The sequence below is a fragment of the Triticum urartu genome, chromosome 1A (assembly GCF_056163025.1).
Source record: "Triticum urartu cultivar PI428250 chromosome 1A, HENAU_Tu73, whole genome shotgun sequence".
NCBI classification, from domain to species: domain Eukaryota; kingdom Viridiplantae; phylum Streptophyta; class Magnoliopsida; order Poales; family Poaceae; genus Triticum; species Triticum urartu.
In genome coordinates, this window is record NC_141873.1 from 492,482,253 (window position 1) to 492,503,289 (window position 21,037).

The following is a 21,037-nucleotide window of genomic DNA, read 5'->3' on the forward strand; positions in this document are numbered from 1 at the left end:
TAAAGTTTGGGGCTGCGATGCTTATGTGAAAAAGCTTCAACCTGATAAGCTCGAACCTAAATCGGAGAAATGTGTCTTCATAGGATACTGAAAGGAGAATGTTGGGTACTGATAACCCACAAGTATAGGGGATCGCAACAGTTTTCGAGGGTAGAGTATTCAACCCAAATTTATTGATTTGACACAAGGGGAGCCAAAGAATATTCTCAAGTATTAGCAGCTGAGTTGTCAATTCAACCACACCTGGAAATTTAATATCTGCATCAAAGTGTTTAGTAGCAAGGTAATACGATAGTACTGGTAACGGTAGCAAAAGGTAACAGTAGTAAAAGTAATGTTTTTTGTATTTTGTAGTGATGATAGCACTAGCAACGGAAAAGTAAATAAGCGAAGAACAATATATGGAAAGCTCGTAGGCAATGGATTAGTGATGGAGAATTATGCCGGATGCAGTTCATCATGTAACAGTCATAACCTAGGGTGACACACAACTAGCTCTAGTTCATCAATGTAATGTAGGCATGTATTCTGAATATAGTCATACGTGCTTATGGAAAGGAACTTGCATGACATCTTTTGTCCTACCCTCCCGTGGCAGCGGGGTCCTTGCGGAAACTAAGGGATATTAAGGCCTCCTTTTAATAGAGAACCGGAACAAAGCATTAACACATAGTGAATACATGAACTCTTCAAACTACGGTCATCACCGGTAAGTATCCCGATTATTGTCACTTCGGGGTTAATGGATCATAACACATAATAGCTGACTATAGACTTGCAAGATAGGATCAAGAACTCTCATATATTGATGAAAACATAATAGGTTCAAATCTAAAATCATGGCACTCGGGCCCTAGTGACAAGCATTAAGCATAGCAAAGTCATAGCAACATCAATCTCAGAACATAGTGGATACTAGGGATCAAACCCTAACAAAACTAACTCGATTACATGATAAATCTCATCCAACCCATCACCGTCCAGCAAGCCTACGATGGAATTACTCACGCACGGAAGTGAGCATCATGAAATTGGTGATGGAGGATGGTTGATGATGACGATGGCGACGGATTCCCCTCTCTGGAGCCTCAAACGGACTCCAGATCAGCCCTCCCGAGAGGTTTTAGGGCTTGGCGGCGGCTCTGTATCGTAAAACGTGATGATTTCTTCTCTCTGATTTTTTTCTCCCCGAAACACAATATATAGAGTTGGAGTTGGAGTCGGAGAGGCACCAGGGGGGCCACGAGGTAGGGTGGCTCGCCCTAGGAGGGCAGGCGCGCCCCCCACCCTCGTGGACAGGTGGTGGGCCCCATGGCCTTCATCTTTGGCAGTTATTTTTTATATTTTCCAAAAACTGGCTCCGTGAAGTTTCAGGTCATTCCGAGAACGTTTGTTTCTGCACATAAATAACACCATGGTAATTCTGCTGAAAACAGCGTCAGTCTGGGTTAGTTCCATTCAAATCATGCAAGTTAGAGTCCAAAACAAGGGAAAAAGTGTATGGAAAAGTAGATACGACGGAGAAGTATCAACTCCCCCAAGCTTAAACCCTTGCTTGTCCTCAAGCAATTCAGTTGATAAACTGAAAGTGACAAAGAAAAACTTTTACAAACTCTGTTTGCTCTTGTTGTTGTAAATATGTAAAGCGAGCATTCTAGTTTTTAGCAAAGATTATAACTAACCACATTCACAATAATGCATAGGTCTCAAGTTTACTCATATCAATAGCATAATCAACTAGTGAGCAATAATAATAAATCTCGGATGACAACACTTTCTCAAAACAATCATAATATGATATAACAAGATGGTATCTCGCTAGCCCTTTCTGAGACCGCAAAACATAAATGCAGAGCACATTTAAAGATCAAGGACTGACTAGACATTGTAATTCATGGTAAAAGAGATCCAGTCAAGTCATACTCAATGTAAACTAACAATAATGTATGCAAATGACAGCGGTGCTCTCCAACTGGTGCTTTTTAATAAGAGGAGGATGAATCAGCATAAAAGTAAATAGATAGGCCCTTCGCAGAGGGAAGCAGTGATTTGTAGAGGTGCCAGAGCTCGGTTTTGAAACAGAGGTGAATAATATTTTGAGCGGTATACTTTCATTGTCAACATAACAACCAAGAGATGGCAATATCTTCCATGCTACACACATTATAGGCGGTTCCCAAACAGAATGGTAAAGTTTATACTCCCCCTTCCACCAACAAGCATCAATCCATGGCTTGCTCGAAACAACAAGTGCCTCCAACTAACAAGAGTCCCAAGGGGAGTTTTGTTTGCAATTATTTTGATTTAGTTTGCATAAAGCATGGGACTGGGCATCCCGGTGACCAGCCATTTATCTCGTGAGTGAGGAGCGGAGTCCACTCCTCTTGAGAATAACCCGCCTAACATGGAAGATACGGACAGCCCCAGTTGATACATGAGCTATTCGAGCATACAAAACATGATATTTATTTGAAGGTTTAGAGTTTGGCACATACAAATTTACTTGGAACGGGAGGTAGATACCGCATGTCGGAAGGTATAGTGGACTCATGTGGAATAACTTTGGGGTTTATGGGATTGGATGTACAAGCAGTATTCCCGCTTAGTACAGGTGAAGGCTAGCAAAAGACTGGGAAGCGACCAGCTAGAGAGCAACAACAGTCATGAACATGCATTAAAATTAATCAACACCGAATGCAAGCATGAGTAGGATATAATCCACCAAGAACATAAATATCGTGAAGGCTATGTTGATTTTGTTTCAACTACATGCGTGAACATGCGCCAAGTCAAGTCACTTAAATCATTCAGAGGAGGATACCACCCTATCATACCACATCATAACCATTTTAATAGCATGTTGGCAAGCAAGGTAAACCATTATAACTCATAGCTAATCAAGCATGGCACAAGAAACTATGATCTCTAGTTGTCATTGCAAACATGTTTATCCATAATAGGCTAAATCAGGAATGATGAACTAATCATATTTACAAAAAAAAAGAGGTCGAGTTCATACCAGTTTTTCCTATCTCAGTTAGTCCATCATAAAACATCATAATTGCCTTTCACTTGCACAATCGAATGATGTGAATAATAATAATAGTGCACGTGCATTGGACTAAGCTGGAATCTGCAAGCATTCAATAAATAGGAGAAGACAAGGCAATATGGGCTCTTTTGTCAGATCAACAATAATGCATATAAGAGCTACTTCAACAATTTCATTATGGTTTTCTCCTATCGACCCCCAAAGAAAAGAAAAGAAATAAAACTATTTACACGGGAAAGCTCCCAACACGCAAAAGGAGAATAGGAAATCTTTTTGGGTTTTCTTTTTAATTACTGCTACAAGCATGGAAAGTGAATTAATTAAAAGCTACAACTAAATTTTTTTGGTTTTTCTTAAGGTTTATTAAACACACAAGAAGAAAGCATAAAAAGGAAAATAAACTAGCATGGATGATACAATGAAAAAGTATGAGCACCGACATCTAGCAATGAGTGTGTGAACATAAATGTAATGTCGGTGGGAAATACGTACTCCCCCAAGCTTAGGCTTTTGGCCTAAGTTGGTCTATGGCCACGGTTGGCCTGGCTGATATCCATAGTAATAGTCGGGGTCATACTGTGATGAAGAAGGCTCCGATTGCCACTGGTTGGCAATCATCTCCAGATCCCATAGGTAATTAGACTGTCACGGAGGATCAACTTGTGGTTCCGCCTCTGGCTCTGTGGCTGATGTAGGGTTCCGGTAGGCGTGAATGTCCTTCGGCGAGACGAGGTACTTGCCTGAAGATAAATTAAACAAGGAAGGAGCAGGCAAGGTGATAGTCTCAGGGTGATGTTTATCAAAGAACAGTTTATATTTCAGCTCCCCTTCTCTATTCTTTGTAACAAAGTCATGTGCTACCATACTCTTATAATCTAAATAAACATGAGGCATCAATTTTTCTTCTTTTTCATAGTGCCTAATAGGTATATTATAATGTGCAGCAAGGTGTGAAGCATAAATACCACCAAAGATGGGTCCTTTGGTACGGTTAAGACTTAACTGTTTAGCAATAATACCGCCCATACTAACAGAGTTGTCAGCATATAAACCATGGAACAGAATAAAAATATTAGGGACACTAAGGTTTCCACAGTTTCCGCGACCAATTAAGCAACGACTAGCAAATATTGCAAAGTAGCGTCAAACAGGAAAATGTATGCTAGTGATTCGTGCATCAGAAATCTTCCTAGTTTCCCCTAAAGTGATAGTATCAATAAAACCTTACACATCCTTTCGATGTAGTTCCTCTAAACTACCCTCAAAAGGGATCAAACAAACCTGACAAAAATCATAAAGTGACATCTTCTTAACCACATCATATAAATGAAACTCTACTGAAGGGGGTGATTCCCTAGGATAATAGTAGAAGTTTTGCACAAAAGTATTGGTGAGTAAGAGATAATGTTCACGTTGGTCGTGGAGGAAGTCGGTGAGGCCTGCATTCTTTGCCAATTCATAAAAATCCTCATAAATCCCGGTTGCTCTCAATAATTCATCGGAGTGCCATTCACACGGTCTAACCTCCGTGATGCGAGGAAAATTATATTTAGGCTTCTGTGCCTCTTCATTTTGCTTTTCCCTTGAGCTTCGGCTTGATGAGCCCCTCAAAAATCTCTTTATCATTTTATGAAATTTTTTGAAATTTTTAGTAACTTCAAAATAAAAGTAAACCAAACTCAATAATATTGATAGCAACTACTCATACAAGTGCCTAGAGCCTATATCATGCATCAAAACTACTTTTGACCATCTAAATTTGACATGCAAGCTCAAGAACAGGGTCACCTAAGCAGCAAATTACAATGAATAAAGCGCTAGAACAAAAACTAATTGGACCAATAGAGGAGTCACATACCAAGGAACAATCTCCCCAAGCAGTTTTGTGAGAGGTGCTTTGAGCAAGGAGATCGAAAATGGCAGCAAAACGAGCTTGGACTCAGGTTTGAGCTGGTTATTCGTGTTTGGGGGAGGAAGAAGAAGTGTATGGGTGAAAGGATAAGTGGAGGAGGGCCACCGTCGGCCCATGAGGCAGGGGGCGCGCCCAGGGAGGTAGGGCGCACCCTCCACCCTCGTGGGCAGGTGGTTGACCCCCTGCTGTGTTCTCAGTGCCAAATATTCTCAAATATTCTAGAAAAAATCATATTTAAATTTCAGGGCATTTGGAGAACTTTTATTTTCGAGGTATTTTTATATTGCACGGATAATCAGATAACAGAAGGAAAAGTATTATTTTTTTATTTAATATAGATAACAGAAAGTAAAAGTGGGGTACAGAAGGTTGTGCCTTCTAGTTTCATCCATCTCATGATCATCAAAAGGAATCCACTGACAAGGTTGATCAAGTCTTGTTAACGAACTCATTACGAATAACATGAAACCGGAGAAATTTCGAATAACACTATGTTACCTCAACGGGGATATGCACATCCCGAATAATAAGAATATCATATTTCTTCTTGATAGTAGGAAGAGGAAATTCAAAACCTCCAAATATAATCAATGGAATTTTTCCAATAGAGTTGATACTATGAACTTGAGGTTGTTTCCTCGGAAAGTGTACCGTATGCTCATTACCATTAACATGAAAAGTGACATTGCCTTTAGTGCAATCAATAACAGCCCCTGCAGTATTCAAAAAGGGTCTTCCAAGAATAATAGACATACTATCGTCATCGGGAATATCAAGAATAACAAAGTCCGTTAAAATAGTAACGTTTGCAACTACAACAGGCACGTCCTCACAAATACTGACAGGTATAACAGTTGATTTATCAGCCATTTGTAAATATTTTTCAGTAGGTGTCAACTTATTCAAATCAAGTCTATGGTATAAAGAGAGAGGCATAACACTAACACCGGCTCCAAGATCACATAAAGCTGTTTTAACATAGTTTCTTTTAATAGAGCATGGTATAGTGGGTACTCCTGGATCACCAAGTTTCTTTGGTATTCCACCTTTAAAAGTATAATTAGCAAGCATGGTGGAAATTTCAGCTTCCGGTATCTTTCTTTTATTTGTAATAATATCTTTCATGTACTTAGCATAAGGATTTGTTTTGAGCATATCAGTTAATCGCATACGCAAAAAGATAGGTCTAATCATTTCAGCAAAGCGCTCGAAATCCTCATCATCCTTTTTCTTGGATGATTTGGGAGGAAAAGGCATGGGTTTATGAACCCAAGGCTCTCTTTCTTTACCATGTTTGCTAGCAACAAAGTCTTTTTTTATCATAACATTGATTCTTTGATTGTGGGTTATCCAGATCAACAGCAGGTTCAATTTCTATATCATTATCATTACTAGGTTGAGCATCATCAATAACATTATCATTAACATTATCACTAGTTTCAGGTTCATTACCAGATTGTGTTTCAGCATCAGAAATAGAAATATCATTTGGATTCTCAGGTGTTTCAGTAATAGGTTCACTAGAAGCATGCAAAGTCCTATCATTTTTCTTTTTCTTCTTTTTAGAAGAACTAGGTGCATTTATATTATTTCTCTGAGAATCTTGCTCAATTCTTTTAGGATGGCCTTCAAGATACAAAGGTTCCTGAGTCATTCTACCACCTCTAGTCATAACTCTAACAGAATTATCATTTTTCTTACTATTCAATTCATTGAGCAAATCATTTTGAGCCTTAAGTACTTGTTCTACTTGAGTGGTAACCATACAAGCATGTTTACTAATAAGCTTAAGTTCACCTTTGACATTAGCCATATAATCACCCAAGTGTTCAAGCATATTTGAATTGTATTTCAATTGTCTACCAAAATAAGCATTAAAATCTTCTTGCTTAGCCATACATTTATCAAACTCATCTAAGCATGGGCTAGCAAACTTAGTAAATGGGATTTCAGCTTTATCATATCTATAAAGAGAATTTACCTTCACTACCTGTGTCAGGTTATCAAGACCATGAGTTTCTTCAGTAGGTAAAGGATTAATATCATATATTTCTTCAACAGGCGGTAAATTAAGACCGTGTATTTCTTCAATAGGAGGTAAATTCTTAACATCTTTAGCTTTAATACCTTTTTCTTTCATAGATTTCTTTGCCTCTTGCATATCTTCAGGACTGAGAAATAGAATACCCCTCTTCTTTGGAGTTGGTTTAGGAATAGGCTCAGGAACTGGCTCCGGAGGTGTCCAATTATTTTCATTTGCCAACATATTATTTAATAGAATTTCAGCTTCATCCAGTGTTCTTTCCCTGAAAACAAAACCAGCACAACTATCCAGGTAATCTCTGGAGGCATCGGTTAGTCCATTATAAAAGATATCAAGTATTTCATTTTTCTTAAGAGGATGATCAGGAAAAGCATTAAGTAATTGGAGAAGCCTCCCCCAAGCTTGTGGGAGACTCTCTTCTTCAATTTGCACAAAATTATATATATCCCTTAAAGCAGCTTGTTTCTTATGAGTAGGGAAATATTTAGCAGAGAAGTAATAAATCATATCCCGGGGACTACGCACACAACCAGGATCAAGAGAATTAAACCATATCTTAGCATCAGCCTTTAATGAGAATGGAAATATTTTAAGGATGTAAAAGTAATGAGTTCTCTCATCTTTAGTGAACAGGGTGGCTATATCATTCAGTTTAGTAAAGATGTGCCACAACAGTTTCAGATTCATAACCATGAAAAGGATCAGATTCAACCAAAGTAATTATATCAGGATCAACAGAGAATTCATAATCCTTATCAGTAACACAGATTGGTGAAGTAGCAAAAGCAGGGTCAGGTCTCATTCTAGCATTTAGGGATTGCTTATTCCATTTAGCTAATAACCTTTTGAGTTCATAACTATCTTTGCAAGCTAAAATAGCAAATGAAGCTTCTTGATCAAAAACATAACCCTCAGGAATAACAGGAAAGTCTTCATCATCAATTTCATCAGTATTATCAGATTCAATATTCTCAATCTCTCTAGCCCTAGCAATTTGTTCATCAAGAAAATCACTAAGTGGCACAGTAGTATCAGGCAAAGAAGTAGTTTCATCATAAGTATCATGCATAGCAGAAGTGGCATCATCAATAACATGCGACATATCGGAACGAATAGCAGAAGAAGGTGTAGGTGTCACAAGCTTACTCAAAACAGAAGGTGAATCAACTGCAGAGCTAGATGGCAGTTCCTTACCTCCCCTCGTAGTTGAGGGATAGATCTTGGTTTTTGGATCTCTCAAGCTCTTAATAATGATAAGAAGATATATATCCCAAGTGACTCAAATAATAGAGCTATGCTCCCCGGCAACGGCGCCAGAAAATAGTCTTGATAACCCACAAGTATAGGGGATCGCAACAGTTTTCGAGGGTAGAGTATTCAACCCAAATTTATTGATTCGACACAAGGGGAGCCAAATAATATTCTCAAGTATTAGCAGCTGAGTTGTCAATTCAACCACACCTGGAAATTTAATATCTGTAGCAAAGTGTTTAGTAGCAAAGTAATATGATAGTAGTGGTAACGGTAGCAAAAGGTAACAGTAGTAAAAGTAATGTTTTTGGTATTTTTTAGTGATGATAGCAATAGCAACGGAAAAGTAAATAAGCGAAGAACAATATATGGAAAGCTTGTAGGCAATGGATCAGTGATGGAGAATTATGCCGGATGCAGTTCATCATGTAACAGTCATAACCTAGGGTGACATAGAACTAGCTCCAGTTCATCAATGTAATGTAGGCATGTATTCCGAATATAGTCACACGTGCTTATGGAAAAGAACTTGCATGGCATCTTTTGTCCTACCCTCCCGTGGCAGCGGGGTCCTTACGGAAACTAAGGGATATTAAGGCCTCCTTTTAATAGAGAACCGGAACAAAGCATTAACACATAGTGAATACATGAACTCCTCAAACTACGGTCATCACTGGTAAGTATCCCGATTATTGTCACTTCGGGGTTAACGGATCATAACACATAATAGGTGACTATAGACTTGCAAGATAGGATCAAGAACTCTCATATATTGATGAAAACATAATTGGTTCAGATCTGAAATCATGGCACTTGGGCCCTAGTGACAAGCATTAAACATAGCAAAGTCATAGCAACATCAATCGCAGAACATAGTGGATACTGGGGATCAAACCCTAACAAAACTAACTCGATTACATGATAAATCTCATCCAACACATCACCGTCTAGCAAGCCTACGATGGAATTACTCACGCACGGCGGTGAGCATCATGAAATTGGTGATGGAGGATGGTTGATGATGACGATGGCGACGGATTCCCCTCTCCGGAGCCCCGAACGGACTCCAGATCAGCCCTCCCGAGAGGTTTTAGGGCTTGGCGGCGGCTCCGTATTGTAAAACGTGATGATTTCTTCTCTCTGATTTTTTCTCCCCGAAACATAATATATAGAGTTGGAGTTGGAGTCGGAGAGGCACCAGGGGGCCCACGAGGTAGGGGGCGCGCCCTAGGAGGGCAGGCGCGCCCCCACCCTCGTGGACAGGTGGTGGGCCCCTGGCCTTCATCTTGGGCAGGTATTTTTTATATTTTCCAAAAAGTGGCTTCGTGAAGTTTCAGGTCATTCCGAGAACGTTTGTTTCTGCACATAAATAACACCATGGTAATTCTGCTGAAAATAGCGTCAGTCCGGGTTAGTTCCATTCAAATCATGCAAGTTAGAGTCCAAAACAAAGGCAAAAGTGTTTGGAAAAGTAGATACGACGGATACGTATCAGGTACACCTTCTATCACAGATCCGAAGGAAAGATATTCGTTGCTAATAATGGATCCTTTCTAGAGGAGTTTCTCTTGAAAGAAGTGAGTGGGAGGAAAGTAGAACTTGATGAGGTAACGGTACCTGTCGTGGTTCTAAGTCTGACAGTAGTGTAGGGGGGTAAGTATGGAGAGGCAAGATCTTAGCCGTGGAGAAGTTGTAAGCACGCAAGGTTTATGAGTTCAGGCCCTTCTCGGAGGAAGTAATAGCCCTACGTCTCGGAGCCCGGAGGCAGCCGACTGGATTATATGAATATGGGTTACAGAGGTGCGAACCCTTGTCTCGGAGGAGGGGGTGGCTTATATAGAGTGCGCCAGGACCCCGGCCAGCCCACGTTACAAAGGGTTCAATGTACATTAAGGCAGGGCGTTACTGGTAACGCTAGTAATAAAGTGCTATGATGACCATAAAAGCTACTTAATGACGACCGTTAGCGTGCGGAGTGACTTCAGGTCTCCTAGCCGTCGGGTGGTTGGATCTTGGTCGAGTGATTGCTTCTTGGTCGAGCGTCTTCGGGTCTGTCGAGTGGAACACCTCCAAGTCGATTGAAAGGTGGTTTCTTCTAGAGATGTCCTTGGGTAGGGCAGTTAGGACAGGTCCATGCTCCTACCCTAGGTACATAGCTTCATCATTAGCCCCCGAATGGATCGAGGTTTGAGTGGGGAAGGAGTTGAGAACTTCTATGACTCGTTTTTCATGCCGTGAGCATATCTTGTTTCAGATCAACGGACCTGAGTGATGACAGCAACTTCCTTTTCAGTCGCCTTGATCCATACTTAATTCTTCGTCGAGTGGGTTTCTTTACTTGTAAGGCTCCGAGTGATGGTGCAGAGGAGATCTTTGGTCTGACCAGTTGTTTGCTGCGCGCAGATTTCACGGGATCCGAATTTTGGGAAGCGCGCGGGACGGGGGAAGCCACAGTAATCGGATGGGATAGAGCGGAGCCGCCTCGATCCCCGCGCCACCTTTTTCTCCACGTATCGCACGTGCGGTCATTACGGGATTTGACAGAGCCACCTGGGCCTACCCGTCAGCCACTCGGAAGCGGCCTGATATAAAGCGCCGGACCGGAGTCTCTCGAACAGTGCATCTCATTACCTCTTCTCTTCCTCACGCCCCTCCGCTGCGCTCGCTCTCGCCCCAGCGCCACCGCACCGTACGCGTCTCGCCGGCGACAATGGGGAAGGAGAAGACAGCGGCTCTGGAGCGGGCAAAGAAGGCAACAGCGAGGTCGAAGGGGAAGGCGACCAGCCGGGGCGGATCTTCCTCGCGGTCCGGCCTGCCGAGGGGCTAGATCCAGGGCGACTGGATCCACTCGTGGATCTCCCAAGAAGACCTCGACGACTTGGCCGAAGGGGGGCTGATCCCCTACGACTCGGCACGGCTTCTGGGGAAGGAATCTGAGCCGCAGCCTCGGGAGGGTGAGAGTGTCCTTCTTGCCACCCACGTCGACCGTGGATTTTCCTTGCCCCCTCACCCCTTCTTCCGAGGGTTTCTGAACTTCTTTGGGGCACAACTCCATCATTTTACCCCCAACTCAATCGTTTATCTTGCCGCTTTCATTTCTTTGTGTGAGAACTTCCTGGGTTGCCGGCCTCACTGGGGTCTCTTCAAGCATATTTTCACTTGTCGCTCCCAGACAGTGAAAAAGGCTAATCTGAGTGATGAGAGGACCCAAGTGATCCAGATGTGTGGGGGTCTTGGCATCCAAACGGGAGGAAAAAGCTCCTTTCCGGCCATGATTCTTCCCGACTCAGTTCGCGGATGGCAGTCGACCTGGTTTTACTGTAAAGACCAGTCGACACCAGGGCAATCGACTGGCCTTCCTCCCTTTACCATGGACCGAGTGGAAAAACTCTCCCCTTTGAAGGTGCTCCCGGAGGAGAAGGCGCATGTGAAGGTATTGGTCAACCGAGTGGTCCAGCTTATTCGTGACGGGGTCCCTGGTATGGATCTCTTGGAGGTCTTCCTTCAGCGGTGCATCCAGCCTCTCCAAGCCCGAGACCATCCGATGTGTATGTATTCGGGTCTTGAAGACTCCACTCGGATCCACCCGGAGTAGGTCGACGACGACACACTGGAGAAGTGGCTGTCTGGCATTACCGGGAATAAGGACAATCCCAGGGGAGCCAGGAGAGTCCCTCCATTCGACCAGTCTCACGCACCAGAGCAGGTCTGATTCTGAGTTTTTGCTTGTAATCTGAATTCACTCGCGTAGCTGCCTATATCGCGTTGACTGACTTTGATCTACCTGCTTTCTTTCAGGCCATTATTGAAATGTATTCAATGCCCAACGGGGAGCAAGAGCAAGCTCTGGAAGGCGAGGCGAGTGGCGGCGAAAGTGGCGAATGGACTTCCGATGGTGAAGGGGATGGAGGAAGCGACGACTCAAGTGGTGGAGAAGAAGCCGAGTCGCCTCCTCGCAGGGAGAGGCGATCCAAGCTTGACCAAGAACGGCCGAGTGCTCGTGACAAGGCAACTGCTCCGGCTGGTCAGTCTTCGAAGCGCCCGCGGATCTCTTCACCAACCCCGACTGAGAAGGCGCCAAAGCACCCCAGAGTTGCAGAGCCGAAGACTCGGAAGGCGTTGCCGAAAATCAAGATTGATATCCCCATCGCTTCCGTGTGAGTGCCTCTCTTTGCATTCACTCGACGCTCCGTGTTGTTTGTTTTTCTTGTTTTAACTGGACGAACTTTGGAACTGTCAGCGCTGCTACCTCCGGGACCTCAGCTTACAGGGACGAAGATGAGGTGATGGAGGATGCGGTCACTTCTAATCCGGGTATGATCCCTGCCATACTGTCTTTATTTTGGTCGATTCAACTGCAACGCGTACCATTGGGTGACGTGATTTTGACGATTGAACTTTGCATAGCTCCCAATGTTATTGACCTCCCTGATGATAATGAAGATCCCGAGAGGCCTTCGACGAGGAAAAATAGGCGAGCTCCTGTAAGCGAGGCGCTACAGATGACGCCGAGGGCGGAACCAGTTGTTCAGGACACTGGCAACGTCAATCGGGGTTCTATTACCTTCGCTGAGACGCTGTCGAGTGCCTTGCCTTCTTCGTCGACTGCTCAGGCCCCTGTCGACCCGCCTTCCGTTTTTGCGACCCATCATGTCCCAGAGGACGAGGTGAATGCTGTTAAGGAAGCCATACGCCAAGCGGGCATTATGATGGAGAAGATGAAGACGGTGCGGGACGCCAGCCAAGCCGCCTATGATGCCAGCTCGACTCTCCAGAGTAACGTTCAGGTTAGTTGGTCGCTGCTTGTTCTGTTAGGATATGCTACCTGAAGATTCTTTCCGAAAACCTTTGCATCTGTACACCCACTGGGTGCGTCAATTGAATTTTTGGACTAGTGGGGGCACGCTGAGTGCACCCACTGGGTGTAGTCCCCGAGACTACGGTGGACTGCTGGCAGTCGACTGTAGGCTTTGTATTTTGCCGAATGTATAAATCGAACTGGTAGTTTGTCTCTTCCACTCGATCTGGTCGAGTGGGATCAGAACCGGTGGGGGCACGCCAAGTGCACCCACTGGGTGTAGTCCCCGAGACCGCGGTCGACTGCTGGCAGTCGATTGTGGTCTGAGTTCTACTTTCTCTCTTTTTTTCTTTTTTTTACTCCCTGCACTCGACTCCGGCGGGCCGGTCGAGTGGGATCAGAACCGGTGGGGGCACGCTAAGTGCACCCACTGGGTGTAGTCCCCGAGACTATGGTGGACTGCGGGCAGTTGACCGTAGTCTTAGTATTTATTGCCTTTGTTGTTTTTTGCTGTAAAAATAACTTCTCCCCTTTGATTTCAGAAATCTTGTGATCTTGGAGCTCGCTTTGCTGACTTGGAGAAGCAGCAGATTCAACTGAACCTTGACTTGGAGCTGGCCAGGACAGAGCTGCAAAAGGTCAGAGACGGCGCCACAGGTAAGACGAGTTTGTCGACTGGTCAGTTTTAGGCTTGGGTACCCTTCTGCTATTTCTGAATCAATCATCATTTCTTTGCAGAAAAACTAAGAGAAGCTCTGGCAAAGAAGGATCAGGATTTGGCCGCTGCTCGTAAGGAGGCTGAAGACAAGACCGCTCTGGCTGAACAGAAGCTGGCTTCGGTCGACCAGTTGGAAGAAGAGAATACCAGGCTGAAGACCGCTCTGAATGACTCCAACAAGGAATGCTCGCGCTGGAAGAAAGCGAATCTTGTCCAGGGCGAGAAAATGGAAGGCATTGCTCGCAGGAGGGATGATCTGGAGAGTTATCTGAGAAGTCTTGCCAAGAAGCTGTTCATCAAGCTTGAAGGTGCACATTCTGTTCCGACTGACTTTTTTTTAGTCGACTCAGTGTACGAAAATGGACTTATCCTTGGATCGTGAATGCAGAGTTTTGCCAGAACTTTGAAGAGGAGACTGGGCGGATCGAGCCTGGTTTGGATCCAATCAACTCTCCCGTGAAAGATGAAACTGCCATGAATCTGCTCCGTCTGGAATCTCGCATCGACAGTGCCGTGGACTACTTGGCTCGACTGAAGGTCGCCATGTCGCGGATTAACCCGGCACTTTGGCCAGAGGCTGTGCTCCAAAATGATATTGAGTCCCTGATGACTCAACTAAATGAAATCCCCGACCGAGTGCAGGAGTGGAAGAAGTCTGCTGCTCGGTGTGGCGTTGACGTGGCTCTGTCTTTGGTTCGTTTCCACTGCAAGGAGGTGCGACAGGACAAACTGGCAGCAATCAAGGTCGCCAACACCCAGAAGCATGACTTCCGAACCTTTATGGAGACTTTCATCGTTGCAGCCACTCGGATAGCCGACGGCGTCGACCTGGATGAGTTCGTCGAGCCCGCCAGCCCTCCTCCCGCGGAGTGAACAAACTCTTATGTCCCACCTTAAATTTGCCTCGGAATGCCGAGTGGTTTTTGTAACCGTTAAACTTTTTCGGGCTGCATGTCCGAGTACTTCGATCTGTGATTTGGAACCTTTGGAATTTACCCGAACTTGGTTTACCGTTGAATATCTTTATGAATCTCCTGCTGAGTGAACCCATTCTTCATTCGAGACATATTTTGCATTCGTAGCGCAGCTCCAAAGGAGAGGGAAGCAGTCGACCTATGTCTTGTATTTGTGGCGAAGCTCCCCAGGGGAAGGCGGCGGTCGACCCACACCCTGTTACTGCAGAGTGGGACGGAGCGCACATTGTATTTGTGGCGAAGCTCCCTAGGAGAAGGTGGCAGTCGACCTGCCCCTCGTCGTCCTTGAGGAATGAGATGTGTCTCGTATTTAGGCGAGTTCTGGACTATAGCTAAGCCCCGAGTGGGAGGATTGCTCTCCACTCGGTAGGATTTTTTTTTCAAACTTAGGCGAGTGCCGGACTGCAGCTAAGTCTCTAAGTGAGAGAACTTAGGCGAGTACTGGACTGCAGCTAAGCCCCCGAGTGGGAGGATTGCTCTCCACTCGGTAGGATTTTTTTTTCAAACTTAGGCGAGTGCCGGACTGCAGCTAAGTCTCTAAGTGAGAGAACTTAGGCGAGTACTGGACTGCAGCTAAGCCCCCGAGTGGGAGAATTGCTCTCCACTCGGTAGGATTTTTTCAAACTTAGGCGAGTGCCGGACTGCAGCTAAGTCTCTAAGTGAGAGAACTTAGGCGAGTGCTAGACTGCAGCTAAGCCCCCGAGTGGGAGGATTGCTCTCCACTCGGTAGGATTTTTTTTTCAAACTTAGGCGAGTGCCGGACTGCAGCTAAGTCTCTAAGTGAGAGAACTTAGGCGAGTACTGGACTGCAGCTAAGCCCCCGAGTGGGAGGATTGCTCTCCACTCGGTAGGATTTTTTCCAAACTTAGGCGAGTGCCGGATTGCAGCTAAGTCTCTAAGTGAGAGAACTTAGGCGAGTGCTGGACTGCAGCTAAGCCCCCGAGTGGGAGGATTGCTCTCCACTCGGTAGGATTTTTTCAAACTTAGGCGAGTGCCGGACTGCAGCTAAGTCTCTAAGTGAGAGAACTTAGGCGAGTGCTGGACTGCAGCTAAGCCCCCGAGTGGGAGGATTGCTCTCCACTCGGTAGGATTTTTTTCAAACTTAGGCGAAACGGATTCGCAGCTAAGCCCCCGAGTGGGAGACTGGCTCGCCACTCGGTAGGAAACTGTTTTTACAAACTTGGGCAAAGCGGATTCGCAGCTAATCCACCCACTGGGGGATTTCTTACGCAAACAAAAAAACAATAATAATCACTGGGAAAATTATAACGCTCTTGTCTTTGATAAATAAACTACAGGAGTTTTTCTTATTACATCTCATCCGAGTGAGAATTTAAGTATAAAAGGGGCGGAGTAGCTCCGCATTCCAGGCTCGTGGCTCATCAATCTGGCGATCGACATTGTAGAGGTGGTATGCTCCATTGTGGAGGACTCTGGTGACTATGAAGGGGCCTTCCCAAGTAGGAGCGAGCTTGTGTGGTTTCTGTTGATCCACTCGGAGGACTAAGTCTCCTTCTTGGAAGGCTCGGCTCTTCACGTTTCTGGCATGGAATCGACGCAAGTCTTGCTGATAGATGGTCGATCGAATCAAGGCCATTTCTCTTTCTTCTTCTAGGAGGTCGACTGTGTCCTGCCGGGCTTGCTCTGCTTCATCTTCTGAGTAGAGCTCGACTCTGGGAGCGTTGTGAAGCAGGTCACTTGGTAAGACTGCCTCGGCTCCATAGACCAGAAAGAATGGGGTTCTTCCAGTTGATCGATTCGGGGTTGTCCTCAATCCCCAAAGGACTAATGGAAGCTCGTCGACCCATGCACCTGCTGCATGCTTGAGATCACGCATCAATCGGGGTTTCAGTCCTTTGAGAATTAGGCCGTTTGCCCTTTCTGCTTGCCCATTCGACTGAGGGTGAGTGACCGAAGCATAGTCAACCCGAGTGCCCTGAGAGGCGCAAAAGGCCCTAAATTTGTCGGAATCGAAGTTTGACCCGTTGTAGGTGATGATGTTGTGCGAAACTCCATATCTGAATATCAACTCTCTGATGAAACTGATAGCGGTGCAAGCATCAAGATTCTTGATAGGCTTGGCCTCAATCCATTTGGTGAACTTGTCGACTGCTACCAGCACATGAGTGAAGCCGCTCCTGCCTGTTCTCAGTGGTCCAACCATGTCCAACCCCCAAACAGCGAAGGGCCAGACGAGTGGAATGGTTTTCAGGGCCGACGCGGGCTTGTGTGGCATGTTGGAGTAATACTGACATCCTTCACATTTGTCGACTATCTCTTTGGCCATCTCATTGGCTCTTGGCCAGTAGAACCCCGCTTGGTATGCTTTAGCCACAATGGTCCGAGAGGACGCATGATGACCACAGGTCCCCGAGTGGATATCGTTAAGGATCATCTGACCTTCTTCTGGTGTAATACACTTCTGGCCGACCCCAGTCGCGCTTTCTCTATATAACTGCCCCTTTATGACTGTAAAGGCCTTGGATCGACGGACAATCTGTCGAGCTTCTTCTTCGTCTTCTGGGAGTTCTTTCCTTAGGATGTACGCGATGTACGGTTCTGTCCAGACGGGAGTGATAACCAGGACTTCCATGATCAAGTCGACCACAGCTGGCACTTCAACTTCAGTCGGATCCGTGGCACTTTTTGGCTGTGGGGCCTCTTCAGTGAAGGGATCCTCCTGGACTGATGGTGTGTGGATGTGTTCCAGAAACACATTGCTGGGAATGGCTTCTCTTTTGGAACCTATTTTTGCCAGATCATCAGTTGCTTGATTTTTCAGTCGGGGTATGTGATGAAGCTCTAACCCCTCGAATTTCTTCTCCAGTTTTCTCACTGCATTGCAATAACCAGTCATGGCTGGACTTCTGACATCCCATTCCTTCATCACTTGATTGACCACCAAATCTGAGTCGCCATAGACCATGAGGCGACGGACGCTGAGTGAAATGGCCATGCGCAACCCATATAAAAGTGCTTCGTATTCTGCCTCGTTGTTAGAGGAATCAAAGTGGATTTGAAGAACATATCTGAGTTTATCTCCTCTAGGGGAGACCAACACCACTCCAGCTCCGGAACCATTTAGCATCTTGGAACCGTCAAAGAACATGGTCCAATGCTCCGAGTGGACCTGAGTCGGCAGTTGCTGTTCAATCCACTCGGCGACGAAATCCGCGATTGCCTGGGACTTGATAGCTTTCTTTGCCTCAAACTTGATATCTAGAGGAAGGAGTTCAATCGCCCATTTTGCCACTCGACCAGTTGCGTCCCTGTTATGCAAGATCTCTGACAATGGAGCGTCGCTGACGACTGTAATGGAATGATCAGAGAAGTAGTGGGCAACTTTCTTTATGGTCATATAAATCCCATATACGAGCTTCTGATAATGAGGATATCTTTGCTTCGATGGGGTCAAGACTTCAGAAATATAATACACTGGGCGCTGAACTTTGAAGGTTTTCCCTTCTTCTTCCCGCTCGACCGTGAGTACCGTACTGACGACTTGTCCTGTGGCTGCAATGTAAAGCAGCAAAGGCTCCTTGCTGATTGGGGCAGCAAGCACCGGCTGGGTGGAGAGCAGAGCTTTGAGTTCTGCGAACGCTGCGTCAGCTTCAGGAGTCCACTCGAACTTGTCATACTTCTTCATCAATCGGTAAAGAGGTAATGCCTTTTCACCGAGATGAGATATGAATCGACTTAGGGCGGCCAAGCAACCAGTAAGCTTCTGAACATCGTGCACTCGCACAGGACTTTTCATTCGGAGTATAGTACCAACTTTTTCTGGATTGGCGTCAATTCCCCGTTCGAAAACGAGAAAACCAAGTAACTTTCCGCCAGGAACCCCGAATGTGCATTTTGATGGATTAAGCTTGATATCAAACCTTCTGAGGTTGGCAAAGGTTTCAGCAAGGTCAGCCAGCAGGTCGGAACCCTTCTGTGACTTGACCACAATATCATCCATGTACGCCTCCACATTCCGACTGATTTGGGTGAGCAAACACTTCTGAATCATCCTCATGAATGTGGCTCCGGCATTCTTGAGGCCGAATGGCATGGTAACATAACAGAAGCACCCGAATGGAGTGATGAAAGCTGTTTTGATCTCGTCAGGTCCATACAGACGGATCTGATGGTACCCGGAATAGGCGTCTAAAAAAGACAGTCGCTCACATCCCACAGTCGAGTCGACTATCTGGTCGATGCGGGGGAGAGGAAAATGGTCTTTCAGGCAGGCCCGATTGATATGTTGAAAGTCAATGCACATGCGAAGTGACTTGTCCTTTTTGGGGACCATGACAACATTGGCGAGCCACTCGGAGTGGTAGATTTCTTGGATGAACTCTGCCGCTAAGAGCCGAGCTACCTCTTCGCCAATGGCCTTTCTCTTCTGGATGGCGGACCGTCGGAGATGTTCCTTGACAGGTTTTATTTTTGAGTCGACTCTTAGGCGGTGCTCAGCCAGCTCCCTGGGAACACCCGGCATGTCAGAGGGCTTCCATGCGAAAATGTCCTAGTTCTCACGGAGGAACTGGATGAGCGCTTCTTCCTATTTGGAGTCGAGTGTTGTCGAGATATGAGTTGGAGCAGTGCTGGGGTCGGTCGGGTGGATATGAGCTGCCTTTGTATCGCCAGTCGACTGAAAAGCTGACTCTGTAGCGGGCTTCTTGGCTCGCAACAAATCACTCGGGTCTGTAGTCTTCTGGTATTCCCGCAACTCCACCACTGCCATCTGAGCGTCGGCGATCTTCGAACCTTTCTGAAAAGATTCTTCCGCTTTCTTCTGATTGCCCGTAATAGTGATCACACCTTTGGGGCCAGGCATCTTCAATTTTAGATACACATAACACGGTCGGGCCATGAAGCGTGCATAACCCGGCCTGCCCAAAATAGCATGGTAGGCACTCTGGAAGTCTACAACTTCAAATGTCAACTTTTCTTTGCGGCAATTCTTGGAATCACCGAAAACCACATCAAGAGCAATCTGGCCGAGTGATTCAGCCTTCTTCCCAGGAATGACTCCGTGGAAACTCATGTTGTTGGCACTGAGTCTGGAAATCGGAATGCCCATCCCTTTCAACGTCTCAGCATACAATATGTTCAAACCACTGCCACCGTGCATCAAGACTTTGGTCAGTCGAGTGCCTTCAACCACTGGGTCGACCACCAGAGCTTGCCTCCCAGGGGTGGCAATATGCGTTGGGTGATCGGACTGGTCGAACGTGATGGCAGTCTGGGACCATTTCAAATAACTTGGTGTCGCCGGAGCAACCATATTCACCTCTCGGTTGATGACTTTCAATCGACTTTTGCTCTCAACATCAGCAAAAATCATCAAGGTGGAATTGACTTGAGGGTATCCGTCGTCACTGTCCTCTTTGTCCTCGACCTTGTCCGACTCCTTTTCCTTACCTTTGGGCTGTTTGCCCTGGAACTGCTGGATCAAGAGTCGACACTGTCGAGTGGTATGTTTCGTGTAAATGAAATTACCCTCTTCATCTTTCTTTGTGTGGACGAGACATGGCAAGTCCAACACATCATTTTCGTCCTGGTCTTTAACCTTTTTAGGGTTCCAAGGCCCTTTAGGTTTCCCTTTAAACTTTCCTTGGGTTAAAGCCAAGGCCTCCCCGGGAGCCGCTGGCTCGGCTTTCCGCTTCTGTTTCCGATTGGAATTACCTCCGGGTTCTTGGGCGACTGACTTGAGTTTGCCACTCCTGAGCCGATCTTCATCTTCGCCATTAGCGTACTTGGTGGCAATCTCCATCATCCGATTCAGGGACATATCCCCGATTCGACCGAATTTCAAATTCAGTTCTCTGTACTTGACGCCTTCCTTGAAGGCACAAACTGCTTGGTGGTCAGGCACATTCTCCATCGAGTGATGTAACGTGATCCACCTCTAGATGTAATCCCTCAAAGTTTCATTTGGCTTCTGTACACAAGACCGCAGTTCCATCAGCCCTGCTGGTCGCTTGCACGTACCTTCAAATGTGGTGACGAACACTCGGGAGAGATCCTCCCAAGTGTAAATGCTGCTAGGTGCTAACTGGTTCAGCCACGCTCTGGCCGAGCCCTCCAACATGAGAGGGAGGTGCTTCATGGCCACTTCATCATTGCCGCCGCCGATCTGGACGGCCACTCGGTAATCTTCAAGCCAAGTATCGGTCTTGGACTCGCCAGTGAACTTACTGACTCCAGTCGCCAACCTGAAGTTGGGAGGAATCACAACGGCCCTGATGGCTCTACTAAAGCACTCTGGCCCCGAAACATGTACTCTATTGCTGGTAGGTG